This window comes from Hylaeus anthracinus, unplaced genomic scaffold (genome assembly GCF_026225885.1).
Source record: "Hylaeus anthracinus isolate JK02 unplaced genomic scaffold, UHH_iyHylAnth1.0_haploid 11994, whole genome shotgun sequence".
NCBI classification, from domain to species: Eukaryota; Metazoa; Arthropoda; class Insecta; order Hymenoptera; family Colletidae; genus Hylaeus; species Hylaeus anthracinus.
The window spans coordinates 15,146,258-15,169,575 of NW_026534341.1; the positions used below are offsets into that span (position 1 = coordinate 15,146,258).

At 33.6% G+C, this 23,318-nt stretch overlaps 1 protein-coding gene across 5 annotated transcripts in view; it reads right to left on the minus strand.

Annotated features, from left to right (window-relative positions):
- The window catches only part of LOC128888598 (transcription factor cwo), a 112,367-nt gene that overhangs the window by 81,120 nt on the left and 7,929 nt on the right, over nt 1-23,318 (minus strand). The window contains exons 1-2 of one of the 5 annotated variants that reach the window (XM_054145618.1): nt 22,214-22,577; nt 21,207-21,518 (exon numbers count right to left, since the gene is read on the minus strand). The exons of the other annotated variants lie outside the window; for them this stretch is intronic. The gene's annotated coding sequence lies outside the window, so the exon portion shown is untranslated. Of the gene's footprint in view, nt 1-21,206; nt 21,519-22,213; nt 22,578-23,318 lie in introns of those variants that run through there. 5 annotated transcript variants of the gene reach the window in all.

Sequence of the window (23,318 nt, forward strand, 5' to 3'; positions counted from 1 at the left end):
TATAAAATAATTATATAAAATATATGATTATATAAAAATGTATATTATAATGTAAAGCATATACAATCCTGTTCTACGACCATTCAATTTTTCTGGACACGAAGTTTGAGTAACTCAAACGTTTTCACTGTTCGTGCAGCTCCACTTCTCAGATTCGTAAAAAGTTGACGCGATACCGTGTCCTTCCACGAGCTGAAACTAGGACTCCTTGACATAAAACTATGTTTTCTCGTAAACTAAATCTAGGGAATCTCACATGCAAGAACATATTTTTCTATAAGATACTATAACGTACCTTTTTTTTTATCAAAGGCATTACTAAATTTTAAATCTTCAGATTCATTAATATAGAATATATTTTTGTAACCAGTTAATAATTCATTCGACTGTAAAGTCAAAACCTTATTTGTAGTCTAATGTTTCAGCTACTTACACTGTAAAAATTGTATATACACAACGCTTATTAACATTTCAGGTGTAAATTTCGCAAACATAATTATTAATTCGTCTAGTATTCATTTAAACGTCTACAGCAAATTAAGTAATGCATGAAACAGTTGTGTATAATGTACAATGAGTGTAGAATGTATTCGTACACCGATCAATTTCCTAAAAAACTTTGGTGTGAAATTGTAGTTTCTTAACATCTTTTTTTATAACCAATGATATTTTACATATTCTCGGAAGTCTCTAAGATAGCTATAGTCCAAACAACATTTACTAGTTAATATAATTTGTGAAATTAACAAGAATGTGCGAAAAGTGGGTAAAAGTATAGACGCAATAAGTATTTGTACGATTCTTATGATGAACCATTTACAGTAGAGTTTGTAACGTAAACGCATCAGTTTATTGCTCCGTACGAATTAGAAAACATCAAATTTCCAGTAAAGTACTTCTAAACAGTTGTGCGAATACTTATTACTTCAACATTTCTATCGATTAATTGTTTTTTTCTTGTTAATTTCGCAACTTACATAAATAGCTATTTTTTTTTGTAATCTATCTATTCTAGAGATTCCCGAGAATATACAGAATGTCATTGTTTATAAAAAATAAGTTAATAAATTACAATTTTACATAGTTTTTTGGAAATTGGTCGATGTACGAATACTTTCTACACCGACTGTATATATTGTATATAAGAACTGTATACAAAATCTTGAAAACGGTCATTCGACCGATCGTGGTAAGTTTAGTGTCAAGTATTAAATGCGATGACTATTTATATGAGAAATTCGCCCTGAACAATATGTAATAAAGGACCAGTCGTCCTTTTCACCGTCGTTGTTTTCACCTTTTTAACCGTGGTTGGAACGAGTCAAGGTTTCGGCTCGCGGCTACGCGAAATCGGGGTCGCCGCGGACAGATTTAACTGCGCCAGTGAAACTATTTGTAGGATTATGAAATGCACTCTGTAGCCGTTTACTCGAGGGATAATAAGTCCGTAGTAGAACGGATCAAATCGTTTCTCACAGTCGTAGTCAGCGGGTTATACATTGAAGAAATTGGTATAATTGTTAGTTTCATAAATCAGTGAGTTAGTGTAAACTAATGTTATAACAACTACAACTCAAACGTTTATGACAGTAAATTTACTATTTTGTACAAATTGGTATAGTTGTTTAAGGGACAGGAAGAGTTGGGAGAGAAACTACATTATGGGAGCAAATGTTAAGTATTCTTCGTGACTTCTTACAGAGAAAAATGTTCTACCTGTTGATATCCCAAAGATTTTTATGCGAAATGAATGGAAAAAATTGCAAAACGTACTTTAGAACATACCTAAAATATCCTTAAAATTCCAAAACTATTACATACATTCTTCTCTGTAAAAAAAATATCCCAAAAAACACTTAATACTTGGACTCCTACAACTGAATTTTATCATGAAAAAAAAAGAACGAAATAAAAATTACAAATACTCCGACACAACGAGTGCGCGAAGGAAGAAGGTATATCTTCGATTTCCAAAAAAAAACTTCAACAACATTAGCAAAGGTTTTGAAATAGCTCACAGTCCTCCGCAATTCTCTGCGTTCGCGAAGTTTTCCGCGATGAATCATCCGTTCCGTCGCTAATAAAATCGGTGTACTATTTTCCACGCCCGCGCGCACACGTGCACGCGCATTCATCATCAGTCGCAGAAGCCACACTCTCGAGTGGCTCACGCGTTCGTGCACGAGAGTCACAGACGACGAATGACGCCTCTCTACGTGGGGCACGGTCCCAAGGTAACTCTCACTTTTTCTCCAACGACACTGAACGTCCCTCGGAGCACGTCGTCCGACTATTACGCAGCCCATGGGCCGTATGTATATCTACGCCGGCCCACAAAAGTGTTCGTACACGATCCCGAAATTCGTTTAGGTCCAAAAGACGTGCTATATTTAAGGGGGGAGTCTGGTCCAGATAATGTATTTTTCTAATGCATATAATTTCCAGATATAATTAATTTTTGTTATTGCAACTTTTTCTTACATATAAAGGAACGTTCAAAGAAGAAAATTTGACAATGTAGATTTAATTTGAATGTATACATATATACATAGATATAGTAGTCGCAAGGAAAATATTCGGTCAAAACGGTGGGACGCATAGCTTATCGAATTTTTATCCGATTCACTTGATTTAGCGCTTAAATTGAAGGTAATTAAGTTTATATGCTAACGAACCTCGACTCTTAATGAATTATTATTACAGCATAAAGTTATTGCGAAATAACGGCCGACACGTATCGTTCATTTCATGTTTTTTGCCGTCATCTTTGCAATTAACAATTGTTTTTTGCAAATTGAGGTTCATACGCATTTTACGTACCTACTAAAGAATACAATTTTCTGATTTTATCTATCAGATGTTTTTCCAGGGCTCCACGTATCTCACCGTTTTCACCGATGTATATATGTATACATTCAAATTAAATCTACACTGTCAAATTTTCTTCTTTGAACGTCCCTTTATATGTAAAAAAAGTTTCAATAACAAAAATTAATTATATCTGGAAATTATATGTATTAGACAAATACATTAGCTGGACCAGACTCCCCCCTTAAGGGGGTATCCTGAATTAAAAGGTCTAAAAAAAGCGGTTTTTCGTGAATTATTTTAGGATGGAAAAAAATAATTAATTCTATCGAACTTTTTATCCTATTTTCATACATATTTGAGTAGTCTGTACACATTTTTTCAACAAGAAATATTCAAATTGGGTCGACCGCGAAGCACAATAGTAGAGCACCTCATCAAAAGCAATTTTCATTTTCGTACATTTTTCTTCTGTGAACTAAGAAAACCCCGCAAAAACGGTGAAATGTGAAATTACTGCAAGTGTAGAAGTGTGATATATAATATAAGGGTAAGTGTATGAGTGTATCCGTGTATTCAATGGTTGCGTGGGAACGCGTTGTGATTTGCTATTTATAATAATTCGGAGTTCAGTTCGGTCGAGACAGTTGTAAAAGTCAGACAATAAATAATTCGTTGTCAAACTGTAATACGTTTAAAAGTCGTTACATTCCTACACAAGTTTGGAAAAAAGAACGGGTTTTCTGGGTGAAAAAAATCACTTTAACTTGATAAAAAATTTAAAATTTTTTTGTATGAATTTTTGTAGTTGCAATTTCATTGCTTAAAAAGTGCGCCACTTTCACAAAAATTGATTAAGAAGAGAAACCCTACGTACTTCCAAGGCCAATTGTACATAGATTATAAATTTTCTTTAGTTTTTGTTCCATGACTCATAGATGACAAGAAATCCGTCCTCCCGTGGCGGTGTTTTCAAAAAAGCTGTTTTCGACGGCGGGCTCTATCGCCGCCATTTTATATGAAAATAACAATACAAAAATTGTTTTTCGTTCTTCAAGATGTGTTAAGTAAACCCTATGAAAAGAAATTCTATTCCGTTTGTCACACTCACAAAATAAATTGTCAAATTTAGGTCTTTTTTTCTGCCTCTACAGTGGTTTTACCCCTTAAGAATACTTTGGACAATCGAACAATTTTCTAGTGATAAGTTTAAGAGCATTCGAAAGAATGTTTTTTAGTGCATGTGGCGGAATTTTTGTATTTAAAATTATTCTAAATTAATAAACTTGTAAGGCTTCTGATATTAATGTAATAGAACATCTTTGAAAAGAGTTAGTCAAAAAAATAAGATTGTGTAATATTACAAACCAGAAAACCTCAAAATCGCTTTGCAAGCGGAATTGGCGAGAATAAATGTTTAAAATATGTTGAAAACTTGGTGTTCCTATCACATATTAATGAAAATAATTTCTCTTGCATATTTTTGTAAAAATGTATTTAATTTCTTGTATACGATTTTTATTGAAAGCTGGGTTTCTCGCATAATGACAAATTGTATTTAATTTATTAAACATTATTACAATTTTTGTAATATTTTGTAACGTATGGAATAAAGAAAAATTAGATTGTATATTGATACACGATTTTCAGTCATTAAGTACAATTTATATGTATTATATAAACCAATAAACGAACGGAATGGAATTTCCGAAAAAGAAATTGGATCGTATCGCGTTGGAAACTTTATCGCGGCACGTACCGTCTTTATCGTCGAAATTTTCCGCCCGTTTTACCGCTCGGCACCGAAACCATTATCTCCGAACGTCGTAAACGACGAGATGGGTGGGTCTGCGACGAAACGTGTACGTATGTACATACACAAGAACGACGAGGTTAGGCCCAATGGGAAATTCCTCCACGGATGTGTGTTTTGGATTGGCGACGTGACTGATTATGCATCGATGACACTCGCTATCGAGCTACGATACTTGATCCTTCATACAGAGTTTAGCTTCTGTGGTCCCTCATGGCCATCCAAAATCTTTACTTTATCGTGGTTGCGTCAGATGAATTTGAAAGTATGAATGTCAGATGAATGAATGAAAATAATCTATCTTACATACTAATGCTATTTGTGTAAAAATAAAGGAAGATTGGCGATTTAGGATTATAACGAGTAGTTTATTCGCAACTGTACGTAAATTCATATCATTAAAATTTGTAATAATGTAATTACCTGAATTCATTTGAATTTAAAGCATTCATGAACAAAATCGCAGACTTGATAATCACTGTATTAAGTTGTTCAATAAACTGTCTCAGAGTTTTATAAACAAAGCTCGATTATCCCCACACGACATAACAATTTCAATTGTTTATTTTAACAGTGAAATTCCAAATTGTCTCATATCGAAACATATGTACAGATTTGCATTCTACGTTGAATAAATTATAATGTGTCAATAAACGCTAAAAAATATTGGTTTCGCGATCATCTAATTTTACACGCATACAAATTTATTATTTGATCATTTTTATGTTCATTATTCAAATAAAACAGTATGTTTATTGACGATAAATGGACTATGACGTATTTGCAGATCAGTTCGACGATGAGTTTTATGTTTATACTGATCTTTGACGTGTGCAAATTTATTATGTGATAATTTCTACGAACGTTGCTGGGTGAAACAATGCTTTTATCGAAAGACATGATGAAGGATTTATCACTTTTATTAACCTATCACTTTTTAAACGAATATAGGAGCAGGTTAATGAATTTATAAAGACTTTTAAAATGATTTTATACATCAAATTTGTCGTGAATTTACGAGAAAACTAAACATGATTAGTAAATTTACGGAAAAATACGATAATAAAATAATTATATTCAAATCAGAAAAACCAGAGCCAAAATTAGAAAATTCACAATAAATATTAAAAACACGATTAGACGAAAATTCTGGAAATGTATAAATGTCAATCAATATCAACAAGTAAATTCCGACTCATTCGAATATTCTAATAAATAATAATGTGATAAGATAAAGCATAATTAATCAGACTTCGTCGAGGGGTGGTTTTGATCTCACGTGACTGCGATGGTTACCACAAACCTTGTAGAGGTTCGCGAGATTTACAGTGGGTGTAGAAAGTATTCGTACACCGATTAATTCCCCAAAAAACTGTGCAAAATTGTAATTTATTAATTTATTTTTTATAAACAATGACATTCTACATATTCTCGAAAATCTCTAGAATAGATACATTACAAAAAATATAGCTATTTATGTAAGTTGCGAAACTAACAAGAAAAAAACAATTCATCGATAGAAATGTTCAAGCAATAAGTATTCGCACAACTGTTTAATTTTTTAAACTTCATTAAAAAAAAAAAGAAATTTACATTAATTTACAAGTATATAATACTTCCTTCGAGGGATTTCCTTTTCATTTTATAATTATTGCAACTCTTCTAAGCGTTAAATTAACTAAATTATTAGTTATTCGAAATGGGATCTTCTTCAATTCCTCTATTAGAGCCATTTTTAAAAGTGTTTTCTAATTCGTACGGAGCAGTAAACTAATGTGTTTAAATTACAAACTCTACTATAAATGGTTCGTCATAAGAATCGTACAAATACTTATTGCTTCTATACTTTTACCCACTTCTCGCATATTCTTGTTAATTTCACAAATTATATTAACTAGTAAATGTTTTATGGATTATATCTTTATTTTAGAGATTTCTGAGAATATGTAAAATATCATTGATTATGAAAAAAGAAAGTTAAGAAGCTACAATTTCACACAAAAGTTTTTTGGGACATTGATCGGTGTACGAATACATTCTACACCCACTGTATTTGTTGCGGAATCATCCGCGACAGAAATAAAGAACAAACGCTTTTTAGCGTGCTTGTTAAGACGCGAAAAGGAGCCAGTCGAATGGAAAATTTCAAGTGCGTCGCGAAATAATGAATTCGCACCGGTGGCGTCACGATTTATCATTATCCTGCGATTTCGGTGAAAAGAAAAATACGCCAATCGCTCCTCGTAACTCTGTTTTGATAATTACTGGCACACACGTTAATCCGCACGAGTGTTAGTGGTTGGTTTCGAGGACAGGACTGAAAAGATGGCGCTACTTGTTCGTGTTTCATTAATCCTTTACTCTTCTATAATCTTAATTCATTAGGAACAAGCGTAACGAATCAGTAATTTTTTTTTTAAATACATATTTAACGTCGTATCAACCTTTGGTTATTAGCGACAGTTTTTTATGAGGTTTTCTCCAATGTTAGATGTTGGTCCATATATGTGCATCTTTAAGTAGCTGCATTATTTTGTTTATGTTTTCTTTTGTGCTCCACACTTCCTTTAAACTAGTGGGTAGTTCGTATTGCTGCTGTACATTATAATATATTATGTACAGGAATGTTCTTTAAAATGAAGTATCTTTTATCTTCTAAACAGCGAAAATGTATTCTTTTTTGTTGATATTTTATATACTTTATTTGTAAACTTCCAGTCTATCCACGAAAATATAATGTACAGAATTACTTTACTTCATCCTACACAGTTCAAAACACATTTTTGGTCGTTCTTACGTTGACGTTGCGATTTAGAAATTTCCCATAGTGTAAATACTTAAATATAAACTAAAATATAAATATAAATATAAATATAAATAAAATATAAACTGTATAAACTTATTGCACTCGTTCTATTTGTGTAAACACAAAGATGCATAAGGTTCCTATACGAAATGCCATTCGCAAGGCGATGGTTTAGTTGAACCTGAGAAATGTAAACACTGGAGATGCAAGTATCGTTTCACATGCGTCCTACGTAGTCACAATGATAATACTGGATGTGTAGACGCATTTTAATTTCGCCAATCCTGTCTTTTTGCGATTTACTAGGTTACGTAGAAACTTCATGGGTTTTATTTAACGTATCAATGCAATGTATAATCAATTACTATGTACATTTATGTAGTATAGTAAGCATTATTATTGTTATGTGATGTAATTACAAAGATATATATGCAAAATATTTAGTAAATAAGTATATGCATACATATTATACCTATACCTTCTATACATTTTATTTGCCATATTAAAGCAAGGGTTAATCTATTACTATGAATATCTGTCCAGTATAATAAGTACTACATATTATTAATGTGTAATACTATTTGTAATTTACTTACAAAGGCACAGCTGTATGTAAATACATAGTAAATAAGTATACGTATACACGTAAAGAAATAATATTTCTTTAATTTCAATTCTATCGCGCTTCGCGCAAATAGGAACTAGGGATATATGGTAATAAAGAAAACAGAGACTGAAGGAAAGACACGTGTGCGAACCAGAGAAAAATAATAATTAAGAATAGGATGAAGTGAAACAAAGAATAAACTTTAATTGTCGTTTCTTTGTTTTTACAGGTGAAACATTGTACATATTGTATATAGTTCGTAAATGATAAGGAAATAAATTTAAAAAAAATCTTTCTTTTTACAAAGAAACAAATTTTAGGTTATTTTGCCTGAACCCTCAACAAAACCTTTGATAGCTGTCTTATATACATACATAACTATATATACTACTAACTATATGTATTTACTACTAATTAACTATATATACATAAATATATACTGTCTTATATACTTACAGTAAGTATAGTAAAATGAGTCTCACGAAAAGCATGCGACGCACAGTGGTCCGGATGGCCAAAAACCTGGCCAAAATTAGGAGTTTTTGGATCTTCGTGAAACTTGGTATTTTAGGGTTATTTGGGCCGCAAATTACGAATCTAGTATCAGAATTGCAAAATTCAAAATGAATTATTTATTATGAATTTTTTATGAAATAGGAATTCTAGGTTTATAAGGCAACATAGTTAGAATATATTGGCAGAAATAACAATAATAAATTACTGTTAACTACTTTTCACGATATCAAGGAGTTCAATTGTATGTATCAAATTTCGTCAACTTTGAACCTCTGTATATAAGTAACCGATTACTATTTTTTTAAATTTCAAACGGCATGTAATGCGCTCATATGTATACAACATACGCACAATATTGAAAAAAGTGTGTTCGAAACTTCAAGAATTGCATTTTGACCAGGTTTTCGGCCATCCGGACCACTGTGCGACGTGAATTCGAACTCACTCAGAATCATCAGGGTGGTAGTCAAACGCTTTGTCCGCTTTGTCGGCTTTGGCGCTGTACTATTGGCGCGCGCCCTACTAGTCATATTCTTATTTCACTTATTATCATTAACCATGGAAGGCACAAATACTAATATATACCTTTAATGCGTATACATTTATCTCGGTAGTAAAGTTTTAATAAACTAGCCTAATATTGTATAAAAACAAATAAATACTAAATTCATAGACGCCCCCTTCGACATAATACAAGCGAGTTCTCGACGAAACGAGAACGTTCTGAGAGCGCGTCGAAGGACATTTGGCTTCAATTCGCGATAAAGCAGAAACGCAAACGGGAAAAATATCTGTGTCAAGACGGAGAAAAAGAGGCACGAGATCGAGAGCCTGGCGTGTACACATCGCTATTCGAGAACGAGCGAGAGGGATATATTTATTACGTCCAACGCGACGGCGTGCGGTGGTCATTGTCGGCCGGATTGACGCCCAGAACCTCACGCGGCCATAATTTATCGCTGATCAATGCAATTCCATTCTCCTATGCGTCGACCTCCGTATTCGTAGCTATTGTTCGAGGATGCAGGTGCCTCACCATCGCATACCACGAAACGAGTACTTTTTCTAGTTGGGAATTTTGTTTGAAGGGATTGATCCAGGGTTTCGAGGCAAAAGAGTTTACTTTTTGGTTGTTGGTAGGTAGAATAAAGAGTTTTCCAAAATCAGGCTTTGGAATTTTGTGGATTTTTTGAAAAAACATCCGTGGTGGATATGGAATATAATGTAAGGGAGAATTGTGAAATGGAGGGGCTAGAATCTTGGAATGTTTGGAAATGTTTGTGGGAGGACAAATCGAGTTTACTCGTGGGTAAAACATTTGTCAAGAGTATTTTTAAAGGGTGTTGCAGAAGGGACTAGTGGGTTTTGGTTTTTAATGACAAATATGTATACAAAACTAATATGGATCATATGAGTTATATATATTGGTAAGTATAGATACAAAACATAATTCAATGTAAAACAACGATATAACTGGACATGGCACAATGAAACATAACATTAGTCTAACACAACGATACACAACATAATACAACAAAACACAATATATCACTAGATAATACAACAGACACAAGTTTTCTCAGGTCTATTTACGTACTGTTTATCAAAAAGGACTTCATAATATTATTCCGTAATAACAAAATACACCCCAAACAGTATATTCAATATAAAATAGAGGAAACTCAAATATATATGGGTCATTCCATGCCAAGTCGGACACTTTTTGGAGTAACATGTCTGATTTTGACGAAATTTGGATATGTTGTAGTCTTTAGTGATATTTGAACGTATCTCAAAGGATTTTGAAAATTTTTGAAAATTGTCGATTTCACAGCCACTCAAAGTTTTGTGCTACCTTTTTGTTTTCAAAAAAAATATAGCTATTGAAATAGGGATAGAATGAAAATGACCTTCTACCTGCTTATAGTGAAGACATGGACGTATCAAATAAAAATTATTTCAGAACTAAAAAAGGTTGAAACGAAAAATTGGCAAATTGCAATTGGCTGAATGAAAATTGATTGAGGAGAACGCTGCATCGAAGCGCATCGAACCGAAATGGCGCGCGGCAGGCTCAGCTGTGTCTACGTAGGGCCCGTGTAATAGATATTAAACTTTGAACGGCAGTAAAATCGACAATTTTCAACATTTTTCAAAATCCTTTGAGATACGTTCAAATATCACTAAAGACTACAACATATCCAAATTTCGTCAAAATCAGACATGTTACTCCGAAAAGTGTCCGACTTGGCATGGAATGACCCATATATATTTGAGTTTCCTCTATTTTATATTGAATATACTGTTTGGGGTGTATTTTGTTATTACGGAATAATATTATGAAGTCCCTTTTGATAAACAGTACGTAAATAGACCTGAGAAAACTTGTGTCTGTTGTATTATCTAGAGATATATTGTGTTTTGTTGTATTATGTTGTGTATCGTTGTGTTAGACTAATGTTATGTTTCATTGTGCCATGTCCAGTTATATCGTTGTTTTACATTGAATTATGTTTTGTATCTATACTTACCAATATATATAACTCATATGATCCATATTAGTTTTGTATACATATTTGTCATTAAAAACCAAAACCCACTAGTCCCTTCTGCAACACCCTTTAAAAATACTCTTGACAAATGTTTTACCCACGAGTAAACTCGATTTTTCCTCCCACAAACATTCCCAAAAATTCTAAGATTCTAGCCTCTCCATTCCACAATCCTCCCTTAAATGGAAAAACGTGTGTTACAAGAGCGTTACGTAAACATAAAAAAAAAAAGAAGGAAAATAAATAAGGAAAAAAACGTGCATGCGTGCGGCAACAGCATTCCTTCGTTAAATATAGAACACTTGCAGACACTTTAACGAACCAATCGATAATGTTTGCGAATTCTCGAATGTGCGCGAGTGAGAACGAGCTATATGATTGTCTACGTGACCGAAAGCAGAGCGGCGCAAGGACGTGGCTGTGCAACGAGCGACGCGCTTCGTTTCGAGCCGAACCTTGGAAACGAGAAACCGTAGGCGGCAGCCATTCTCGACATACACTACGAGGGTTGAATGAAAAGTAGTGCCCCCCGCTTCCGTAACTTTGGCTTAACCCTACAGTGACTCGGAAACGTTGCGTTGGAACACTAAGAGGAGAGACGGGAGTGCACCTACGTCTCTATTATTTCCGTTTGGGAAACGACCTTTAAAAATATGTATTTCAAGAGTGATGACTCTTCAGAGAAATAATTATATGAAATAAAGAGTATAACAAAATTTTATAGCCATACCCAAAGACAAAAGTATGTACAACAAAATACAACAAAACAGAAATTAAACATCCTAAGGTCGACGCGACGTTAAATTTGAATTTAAAAAAAAAAAAAAAAAACAAATTTTATAGCCAATTATAATTTATTAGTGGTTTGTACTCGTATGGAATTGATTCTGGGAAACATTTTTTTTTTTATTGTGGTAGCAAAAGTGGTGATTGGAAAAGAAGAAAAAAACATAAATTAATCTTTTGGCCTACAACCACGAGTGCGAGTCGTGGTAAGGAATTTGGGCCATAAAAAATAAGCACGAAGCTCACTCGTGGTACCTCGTTCGGATTTCCTACCATCTTGTTTACTATATAGTCCAAGCAATCGGGTGATACCATGTAGGTTAAGGGGTTAATAAATTAATTATTTAGTTTAATTTTAATGTATTTCTATTTCAATTTTATCTTTTGGTTATGTATTTTAATTTTATTCTGGCTTCAATTAATGCCCTCACAACTAAAATGAAAGAAATATAACTTCTATAAGAAAAAATGAAATTATATAAATTAGAATGTTCAATTCTATTTAATATTCATTTAAATAGAATGTTATTACATAATAACTAGACTGTGGTTTTTACGCATTTATGATATAAACTAATATAATAAATACATGCTAAACATAACCAAAAGGCATATGTACTTATGCAAATGAAATAACAATATTATTATATTGATCGTAAAGTATATTTAACATATATGATTTTTTGTATGTTTTCCATATTACTATACACCATAAATGCATAAAATCCGTAATCTAATAATAATATTTAATATATTAATATTCTATTTTATCTAATTACAAAACTATATAAATAGAAACAGTACTAAAACTATGCTATACTATACTCGAATATTTCTCAAGTGCGTGCATTTTGCAATTACCACGGATAATTTCGCCTTGGATAAATTACATACAATTATTTTATGTGACATTTCCGTTACACATTTGTAATACCACCCTCCTCCAGTTGCATCATCTTCTTTCACTTTTGTATCTCGTTTCGTGCTTCTAGAGCTTCCTGTGACATTTATAACATGCTTTTGCAACTCAAGCGAGTCTAAGCTTCCGTCATCGATATTCTTCCAAAGTATGTCATTAACCATCTCTTTGTAAAATGATACTTCGCCCATTTACTTTGGAAACATTCCAATCCGAACGAAGTGTTACAAATAAATAATTTGAATTTGAATATTAAATTTGTGAAGGGTCGAAATAGCGTAAATGGTACAACAGTCAGAGAAAGAGATAGAAAAATATCTGAAACGTTCCGAAAAAACTTACGGCGTGTGTGTAGGGTAACCTAATTTAAAATCTAAGCTACATGATATCGCAAAACTTTTGCTTGGAAACACCGACCATATGTACGCTCTTACGACAAAAGTGTATATAACAAAAGGTGTTGGAAATTAAATTCAGAAACTTTTTTGCTTTACATAAATTTTCAATAGGATTGATAGTAACAGAGATATTGACCTTTCTCTTGCTACCTTTAATATACACCAAAAGAATAGCACCGAGGAGTGATAGTGACAATAATTACACGATATCTCGCTTGCGATTGCTTTTACAGCAAGAATGCACATAACAAAAGTTGTTGGAAATCTTATTTGGAAACCTTTTTGTCCCACGCAAATTTTTATTGCAACTACAATAATCGAGATACTAACCTAATACTGCCTACCTTTACCTCTCAGACAAAAGGCATTCGAACCGTAATAAAGTATTTCCTATCATGTCCAGCGTCGGCTAATTCAGCCAGAAGTGAATATTATTAGAATATCAAAACAGCATCGGATTCTAAAAGCACGCGTTCGCGTTTTCGAAGTCATCGTTGCTCAGGCGATTTAATAAAAGCGTCACACACGCCACGACGACGTTCGCGAAAACATTTGCGTCGATCCCTATGACGCACTCGCTCATTCCAATCGCGCCAATTACCGTAATCTTCTGTGACACCGAAATTCTCGCTGCCACGCTGTGTCACGGTCGCGACGGTCGATCGAGACTATCGCTTTATCGACACGTAGCTTATTAAGTCCACGATTGCTCGCCAATAAAGAATTAAACAGCTAATTAAAGAAACGCGGTTGAATTTTGTTGAGCTTGCAGGTGGATGGCGATGTCGAATAAATAATTGTTTATTAGTTGACTGTAGATGTTTATGCAAATTCATATTTTTATGTACAATGATTTTTATGTACAATGATTGTACGGTGCTGAAAAACAAAATATATGTTTAAATATATTTTATTTTCTAAATGTTGTAACGTGTATCACATTTGTTATATTTTATAGATTGATTCATTTGTACACACACATGTGTATTTTTGTGTACATACAATTGTCATAAATACATCCACAGTTTATTTGTTATAAACTAATCAAACAAATACTATATATCTTTCGTAACTAAATTATTTCATCAATTTGAGTGGACATTAATTCAATTGGTTATTGTTACTTATACTTATTCGTTACTCCCCTTACTTATTTTTTTCAGATACGTAAAAAAAAGTCAAAAAAATGTTTTATTGGAACTGTGTCCCCTATATCCATGGTCCCAAAATTTACAACACTTGCTAGAATATCGGATATCTTATGAATCTTGGCATGAAAAGATAAGAATTAAACGCAGGATTATAGGATTCCGAATCATCGATTAATTGGATCGAGTCCGATGTCGCGCGGATTTACGTATTAATAGGTGTAACGCGTCATTATCTAAAATTGGACAACCTGCGAAGCAACGAGTATTCAATAACGCAACGCCATTATTTCGCGCGGATTTAAAACGATGATTTCATCGTATTCGTCGGATCGTCCCGAGATAGATGGTCGATTCGTTTATTCAGTGCCATCGACTGTACTATAGCGACCTGGAAAGAAGCCCAGCAGGAGGGCACAGAAGCAAAAGAAGTAAGGGTGTGTTATTTATAAGGGTGCGAAGTCGTATAACTTTACTACACACCCAATGTATCAGTCTTAGATTTTTTTGTTCTTTACATTCATTTAAATCTTGATTTACATTGATTAATAATCTCTTCATAATTCTCTAAACTCTGAGGGCTCGAATGGATAGGATTAGTATAAACAACTATTGAAAATACACTATTCTAATGTTATTGACACTGTAGAAAGAGTAGACCTGTTGCTCTAACTCTATTATTCGTCTATTCGCTTTTCTCGTTGGAGCTGTCGTCATATTGTTTCTTCTACTCTAATGTAAAGATGAGAAATATTTTCTAACGGACTGCAGTATTGTTTATCGATAGTGATGAAATATTTAATTCCGATCGTTAAAGAGATATTAACAGAAAATCATACTCGCGCTCTGATTGGTCCAGTGTCTTTCGTTAATATCTCCTTAACGAAGCCTTGGACAATATATTCGCTAAGGAAAAAATTGTTTCAAATCACCTCCCGAACCACCTCTTTCAAGGACTTCCAACATTTATGGGACACCCTGTATACAGGTATACAGAGTATCCCAAAACTCGCTTAGGAGCCGAAAATGGGGGGGGGGGGGGTAGCTGAGACGATTCTAAACAACAATTTCCTTTGTCAAAATGTCGACGGGGGCTTCATTTTCGAATTATTAACGAAAAGCACCGACCAATCACAGAAGACGATTAGCGCGCGCTATGCAGGCTACGCAACGACCTGGCGCAACCAACCAGTCTTGACTTGCGCTTATGCTCTCGCGACTGATCGCGCGCTAATCGGGTCCTGTGATTGGTCGGTGTTTTTCGTTAATAATTCGAAAATGAAGCCCCCGTCGACATTTTGACAAAGGAAATTGTTGTTTAGAATCGTCTCAGCTACTCCCCATTTCCGGCTCCTACGCGAGGTATGAGACACCCTGTATACAAGTATATTTTTTGTAATTCAGCAAAAGTATATATCTCGTAGTTTAATAAGATTGTATATTTTGTTGTAGTTTAATAAGATTGTGTATTTTATTGCAGTTCAACAAGATTGTACATGTTGTAGTTCAGCAGAAGTATATATCTTGTTACAGTTCAATAAAATTGTATATCTTGCTGTAGTTTAATAATATTATATATCCTGTTTGCAGCCCGTAAGTATACATCAGTTTAGTAAAATACACCTAAAACAAATTTATATAACCAAATTACATATGGATAAAACAGTAGACGCATTACCAGACTTCAGATAAACTTTATATAAACTGCCAGACTTTCAAAATAAACGGTTCATATGTAGCTACAGCTCCTGAAGCCAGATGCAAAGAAGAATCCTTTATTGTGTCCGCCCATTTCCCTCCATTTACACCAGAGGTTCCCAACGGTATCAGTACCCCCCACCGGTGGGCTGTGAAGATATCTAAGGGGGCGCTTTTGATTGAAGACAAATTTAGGGGGCGCTGAGGACCAACTGCCGCTTCCTGGGCAATACTCGCAAGAACGCGCCAAAAGTTTGATTAATGTGTACTAAAAATCTTCGAACACATGTTTTTACAAATATCTTCAATGTTCAACAAATGATGTAAATGTCAGTGTAATCAACAATTTAGTAACAAAGAAAAGAAACAGACTGTCAATAGTGGAACGCGGCGATTTAAGATTGCTGATGACAAATCTATATATTTGTTTATCAAATTTTAAACAATACATCAACATATTAATATCTTTCAATAAAGTAATTTTAATAATAACCGGTCCTTGTTTTTAAATATATGTATAATGTAGTAATATACAGTATATTTCACCTAAAAGAGGCGCCGTCGAATGTTGCCACTGTTTGAAAAAAAAAAAAATATAATTATACATGTCGGATTGAGTAACCTCCTCCTTTTCGAAGTCGATTAAAAAGGGGGCGATGGACAGAGATGGGCAAAACCCTAGACCTTGAATAAATCTGAAGTTTGCCGATATGTTTTTCTCGTTTCCTTCTTTGGAAAATTTTCAAAAGAGGAAAGGAGATATACATATCAGCAAACTTCAGATTTATTCGAAGCCTAGGGTTTTGCCCATCACTGGTGGTGGGCCAAGAAAGGTTGGGAACCTATGATTTACACTCTCCTAGCCTCCTATCGCACCCTACACAATCTCGACAGGGATATTTTGCAATCTTTCCTATTCAAACAATTCATTTCGTGGAATAATATCCCACAATGAAGGATACTTATGCAAAGAGGCGTGACTATCCCACTGTTGGCAACTTTACTCAAATTCCATCCGTTGGCCTTCTTTCTAGCTCGGTATAGAACTTTTCCAGATTCACGATATCTTGAGCGAAAGAATCAGCGCAGCGCCTCCATTACGAAGGAACAAAGAGAAAAAAAAAAGAAGAAAGAGATAGAAGAAAGGAGTCGTTCGATTTCCAAGTTAAATCGTCGCGTCGCGTGTCGCGCGTCGTGCCAATACACGCATACACGTTCACGCTCCTACACGGACGGTGATCAAATGAATCCGTGCGGATCGATCTTCGGTGTCAATGGCCGATGCGACGGTTCACGCGGCCAAGATGCGAAACCGTGTTCTATAGAGTGGCCACGAGAAATTGCCTCGAGCGCCGTTTGCGTCCTTTCTTTAGAGATCCTCTAATAACAGCCACGAAATAACGTCGAGGTTAATGTTCGTGATAAAACTATAATTTAAGTTGTAGAATTTAAATATCGTGTGTACAGAGTGGGTACGATTAAGTCCGGGCAAACTCAGAGTATCAATTCCACAACTCATTTCCAACAAAAAGTTCGTCTTAGACATTTTTCTAAATATCCATTATTTTAGGAGTATTTTACTCTTAATTTTTTCCTGTGATTTCGATTTTACACTATTTAAACGGCCATAACTGTATCAACTTACAGTGCAAAATTAAAACTAAATATACCATTCGAAAGAGCGTTACATTTCCGATCTCTCCGATGTCAAACCAAAATTAATTACGTAGATTCAACAAGTAAAAAATTAGATCAAACTTTAAATTGTGACAATTTCTAAAAATTTGACTTTTCCTCTATTCGTTTTCCGATTTCAAATACATAGCTGTTTGGCGGATACTCGACGGGAAAAACTTCCTCGATGTCTCAGCTTTTCAATGGTATAGTCAACAAAAATTTTACAGTGGTATTTTATGGAGAAAATAACGTTTGAATACAGAAAGACGTGCGTTTTAGGTAAAAATCGACTTGTGACTTTAAAATTAGTTTAACATCGGATTTAATGTATGTTTGGTGACACTCCCGATCCTCCCCGATTAGGAAAAAAATTGGTTTTTTGACAGCTCAAACCTGAATAGATGCCGCCAATACGTAGAGCGAAGAGGGTGGCATTTTGAGAAACTAAATTAATAGAAATTTGTATTTATTCTAAATTTTATTTTTTAAATTGACTTTGAATTTAATAAATAAAGTAGGTAAATTTTTCTGTAGCGTCAAAATGTGTTTTTCTTATTGGAATTTAGCGGACGTTACGGTTCCCTTTCTTTTGTTTCAATAAATTATTTTTTAATTAATTAATTTTAGATTCGAGCTCCAAAAACATCGATTTTTTGCTTTTTGAAATTGATCGTGTTGCAATCTCCATATCATTCATCGGCACACCGAGATAGATTTTGATTAAATAATTTCTAAAAATGAAAATTCCATGGATACATGTTCAAGAAGAATTATTATTCACCTCGCACTTGGGCTCTACACACGACTGGGAGAGGTTTGAGGTGTCAAAAAACGAGTCTTTTTCCTAATCGAGGACATCGGGAGTGTTACAAAAAAAATACATCAAATCCGATGTCAAGCTAATTTTAAAGTCAAAAGTCGATTTTTGTTGGAAAATGTCAATTTTCCCGTAAAATCGCAAATTTTTCTGTATTCAAATGTGATTTTCTCCCTAAAACATCACTGTAACATTTTTGTTGACTATACCATTGAAAAGCTGAGACATCGAGGAAGTTTTTTCCGTCGAGTACCCGCCAAACAGCTATGTATTTGAAATCGGAAAACGAATAGAGGAAAAGTCAAATTTTTAGAAATTGTCACAATTTAAAGTTTGATCTAATTTTTTACTTGTTGAATCTACGTAATTAATTTTGGTTTGACATCGGAGAGATCGGAAATGTAACGCTCTTTCGAATGGTATATTTAGTTTTAATTTTGACAAAAAAATTGAAAGTGAAAATACTCCTAAAATAATGGGTATTTAGAAAAATGTCTAAGACGAACTTTTTATTGGAAGTTATTTGTAAAATTGATTCTCTGAGTTTGTCCGGAGTTAACATGACCTCAAATAGCTCGTAAGGTTGTACGATAAAATGTTTCAAACAAAAGTTGCATGATATTTGGAGGGCATGCAGTACTCTAATCTGTCTTTCATTACCTTACTTTTTTATTGAGATATTAGGGTCACCTCCAGTTTTTCAAACGGAATGTCTAATATTTTATTTCGAATTCGGATATATCATCAAACGTTGGGTAAAAGAGTATTACACAAAGTGAGACTTCAAATGAATAATTACTGAGGTATCTACAAATTAATAATCTTCTATTAGGAAATACGCTTATTGTTAGTCAACGTGATTTTTAACACGACTTTGTTTAAGTTGGCAGGTCATGTCTGTAAACAAGTTGCCTGTTAGATGTTAGAAATCATCAACACGAAATGGCTATATAGTATCTCAGTAAGCGTTAAACTCGTATTGAGAAAGGTGCTACATTTTTATTTCGGCGTTCAGTAACAGTGAGAAATACGATATAATAATTGTTTACGGTGCGTGTGAAAAAAATGCTAGAATAGCTAAGATCTTGTACCAAGCTAAGTTTCCTGATCGAAATCAGCCATCGCATTCTACTTTCGCATTTTACTTGTAATTGAAAAATGAAGTTTATTGCGAACCACCAACGGCAGCGGAAGATATGCGAGAACGTATTATTAGTGCATGTGCTGTAATAACCACAGAAACACTGGAAAAAGTTCTTCACTCACCGATAATTCGATTACGTTAGTGCATTGACTGTAACTGACAGCACTTTGAACACACTTCAAATAAAACTTCTTTTATAAATATCTCAGTAATTATTCATTTGAACTCACACTTTGTGTAGTACTTTGTTACGCAAAATTTGATGATTTATCCGAATTCAAAAAAAGATATTAGACATTCCGTTTGAAAAACTGAAGGTGACCTTACTATCACAATAAAAAAGTAAGGTAATAAAACGATACCATGCAACTTTTGTTTGAAACATTTTGTCGAACAACGAATATCTTACGAGCTATTTGAGGTCGTCATATTAGAAGACTCATCCTGAATAATATATAATATAATATATACAATGTATACATGTATAATTATATTTAAGTTGTACTCAGTATATGTATAGTCAAATACTATACATAACTTATAATTAAACTTCAAATCTTTATGTAAAATTTTTGCAAACGTAGCTACAAAAATTGAACCTAGATAGGTATTTATTTCACTCTGCAAATGTTATAATATGTATGGGCTTTACTTTTAATATTTTTTATATTCTTGCATTCTGTGTGCATTTTGTAGTTTCTTGCACACCCAAATTTCCTATAAATCCATAAAAATTCGCAATATACTTATAATATATAATATTCAAATTAAATGTTGTATATACTATGTAAATTATAAGTTATATACAGTAAATCTATAGTTATATATAGGGTGTTCAGGCTATTACTAACCAGCGTTTTTCTCGTAAATGGTAGCTATGACAAAAAAATGAAAGAGGACAAATTTATACTGTTTTTTGTGTGCAGTGTAACCAGGTATATGTATAGATCTTTCGTATTTGTACTATTTTCTGAGAAATGAAGGTGACCTTCAGTTTTTTTAAATGTAATGATATATTTTTTGTACAAAAATATGGTAGAGCATCGAATTCTAAATAAAAACGTATTTACCTTTGTTAGCCGTAAACCTAATAGGTAACAAGTAATTTTACTTTATTACTTGACAATTTTCTTAACGTAATATCAAGATGGACTTTTTTATTTGGAATTCGATACTCTATCATATTTTTGTACAAAAAATATACCATTCCATTTAAAAGACTGAAGGTTACCTTCATTTCTCAGAAAATAGTACAAATACGGAAGATCTATACATATATCTAGTTACATTGCACACAAAAAACAGTATAAATTTTTCCTCTTTCATTTTTTTGTCATATGTACCATTTACGAGAAAAACACTGGCTAGTAATAGCCTAAACACCCTGCATATAATTTAAATATAATTATGTATGATCTTACATGTTACATAGAGTACATTTAATGAATCCTATTAAAAAATGAACGGTTTTCGAGGTAGCGTCTTATTTTTCTACCGAGGTAATACGATCACCTTACTCGAATAATTCAACCTGTCAGCTTGGAGAAGATCCACGGCCGTCCCATTTCCTGGAATCGCCCTGTACACAACGTGTCTCCAGTCTATTCTCGATCCCTCGCTACTGTTTATGATCGAGCGTGTTGACAGATTCGCGAGAGTCACTCGAGCTTAAGAACGAGCAACCTGAATGCGTACGTAGACGTGACTCCCCTTGACAATAGAAGTTATGGATATGAATGCGACCAGCCACGTGCCGTGTGCCACGTTTTTCCTTGAAAAACTGCGATCTCCGTTTCAATAAGAGTTGAGACAATTTTCTTTGAATTCATCTGGCGAACATGAATCTTATTGGTTAGCCCTCTTCACTGCACTAGGCAACGCACACAACGTGCATAATTGGCTACATTTAACACAAACCGTATCAACTCGCGGAAATTAATTAATTTTTAGATTAATTAGATTTTAGATTTTTTAGATTGTGTGTATGAAAGTTTTGAAGGAGGACACTGAATATTCAGAAGCGAAACTATAAATCGATTGTTGGTAACGTTAAGTGAATTAATCAAACGAAAGAATAATTTAAAAATTCTAAACATTTATACATTCTTGTGGCGAAAAAAAAGAATAGTAACACAGATTGAATGAACGAAAAAAATTCAAAAAATTCAGATTCGATTAATTTATCAAATTTGAACAGAAAAGTAACACTTTAGATACTCAGAATTGGCATAACTGAGTTGTTACCATTTATGGCAATACAAACCGAAATAACTCAAGAAAATTAATTAAATTTTAATTGAGTTATATGAAATTTTTGGAGGGAACACTTTGAGTATTGAAAATCGAGAGTACAATTTGATTTGCGGTAACATAAATCAAATTAATCAAACGAATATTAAAATTCTAAGCCTTAAAACACTATTGTGATGAAAAAAAATAAGGAAATTTCAAATTCGATAAGTTAATCAGAAAAGCAACGCTTTGAATACTCAGAAGTGGCACCCACAACCCAACTCCGACTTACATTAACGCAAACTAAATTAACTGAATAAACAATTATATTTTTTCAATTAAAGGAAAGTACACTCAATTTTCAGAGGCGGCACCACTTCGAGGATTGATAATCGCTACGAAAAAAAAAAAGGCTTGGCGCAAGAGTGCAAAGGGTTAATTGTTCCCAATTCAATTACGCGGATATTACACGAGCGATTACGAGTAACAACGCTGGCACACGGTAATTAATTCGTAATTGTTCGACGATTACTCGTACGTTGGCCGATTTCACCGGTTCACTGTGCTGATTGTACTTGCGAATTCTTAAATCCTAAAGCGAATCGATCGATTACTCGCGCGCGCGGTCAAGCGTACAAAACCACGATATCTATATGCGTCTTTAATTGACACCAGCTTTCGATGATAGCCACGGGACCTTTGTCGTCTATCTTATCTCGACTACGGCCATGAATTCTTTTTGACAACGCACAGACCTTTCAGAAGATACAAGCGAGCCGTATCTATACACGGTGGTCACGTTATTATGATATAGCATTTTTCGTGTACACCTGATAAAATAATATGCACAGACATTATTGAACCTGGTTTTGGTCTAAAGACTAAGGTACCTAGCTCACACACAGGAGACTAAGATTCGATTCCTGGAAACCCATGGATTATTTAAATACGACTGTTTGTTTGTTTTCAATGAATAGTGTGGTTTGAACTAATTTTCAAAATAGTTTGAGAATATTCAAATTGTTTATGAATTTTTAACTATTATTCCTCCAAGTCTAGTCTGTACAAGTTTATTGTAGTATCATCATTATGTATCATAAATCCTACCTAGCTAAACCTTTCTAAAATTAAATAATAGATTATATAAAAAATAATTTTGAGTATAAAAATATAACCGACTTTGAAAAATATTAAATATATATTAAATTTCTATTTCCTTTACATTAAAGTATATTAAATAACCTTTTCGGAGGCGGCGCAAAATAAAATATTTTTAATTCCTGCTTGAGTTAGTCTTTGGTGGGGGCGGCAATATTGAATGCTGTTAACATGCTGTGTACATGTATACAATGGGCGTAGAATGTATTCGTACACCGATCAATTTCCCAAAAAACTTT